Source organism: Rutidosis leptorrhynchoides, chromosome 3 (genome assembly GCF_046630445.1).
Source record: "Rutidosis leptorrhynchoides isolate AG116_Rl617_1_P2 chromosome 3, CSIRO_AGI_Rlap_v1, whole genome shotgun sequence".
Classification (NCBI taxonomy): Eukaryota; Viridiplantae; Streptophyta; class Magnoliopsida; order Asterales; family Asteraceae; genus Rutidosis; species Rutidosis leptorrhynchoides.
In genome coordinates, this window is record NC_092335.1 from 250,604,662 (window position 1) to 250,606,123 (window position 1,462).

Sequence of the window (1,462 nt, forward strand, 5' to 3'; positions counted from 1 at the left end):
TTTTTATAAAAGTAAACTAATATAGCGTTAAGCTTTGTTTAAAAAGATTCCCTGTGGAACGAACCGGACTTACTAAAAACTACACTACTGTACGATTAGGTACACTGCCTATAAGTGTTGTAGCAAGGTTTAAGCATATCCATTCTATAAATAAATAAATATCTTTTGTAAAATTGTATCGTATTTAATAGTATTTTCTGCAAAAATATAAGCTATTTTATATACTACTCTGCTAAAACATCAAGTATTTTTGGCGCCGCTGCCGGGGACTCTCTTAAAAGCCGGAAGCGCAACGCTAATATATAAAAAAAAAATTTATGTATTTTTAAGATTTTGTTAAATATTTAAGTTTTATAAAGTTTCTTTATTTTTATATAAGTTTTATTTAAGTATTTTGTTTTTATTTAAAAACATATAAAAAAAATATATATAAATCTAGTTTTAAGATTTTTATTTATAAAATTATAAAGTAATTCTATTTTTATTTAAGTTTTAAATATAAGTTTTTAATATACACATATTTTTTTTTAAAAACAGAAAATAAAAATAAAATAAAATAAAAACGCGTCGAAATTTAAAGCTGTCAGTTGAATTTCTGAACCCCGCGACTCGCGGAGGTTTACAGCTTTAAATACCGCAACTCGCGGAGTAAACCTGACACGCTGACAGAAACCCTAATTCAGTATTAATTACGAGTAATTATTAATAATTATTATTTTAAACCCTAATTAATTATTATATTATAATTAGTTTTATTATAATTAGTTTTATTTTTTATTTAATTTATTTTATTTAGTTAAATTAGTTTAATTAAATTTTAAAATTAGTAGTTTTAATAAATAAATAATATAAAAATAATATTTTTATAAAAATTGTACTTTTTACAACTTTTTGTATATTTTTATATTTTGTCCCTTTTTAATCGTTTTAGCGTAATATTTGTATTTTTAGCTAGTTTATAGTTTTGAACTCAGTTTTTGCCATAGTTATTTTTACTTCTAGATTTTTAGGATTTGCCGTAGAATTCCTTAAGTGCTTTTTCTTTAGACTAAGATTTAGGTACTTTAGAATTTTGCGACGCCTTTTTAAGTTTTAGTTTCTTTTTAAGTTATTTTCATTTGGGATTTAGTTTTCCTGTAAGCTTTAATATTTTTAGACGACTTTTACCTATGTATCAATTATCATTCCAATTGGTAATCTCAATTTGCGATTATAATTTTAAGTTAGTTATAGTAATAAGGTTAGGTTAGTCAAGTATTTTTAAGTTTTATAAGTTTCTTTAATTTTTCCGTCACCTTTTATTTTTCAACCATTTTTCTTTTTCGACCTTTTTCCGACGAACTCTTTTTCTTTCTTATTTCTCGCTATTCTAGTTTTAGGACATAGATTTTTAATCTACTTCTTATCTAATTTTCTTAAAATTACGAAAATTTATTTTAAGTGGTTAAATTGATAGACATCA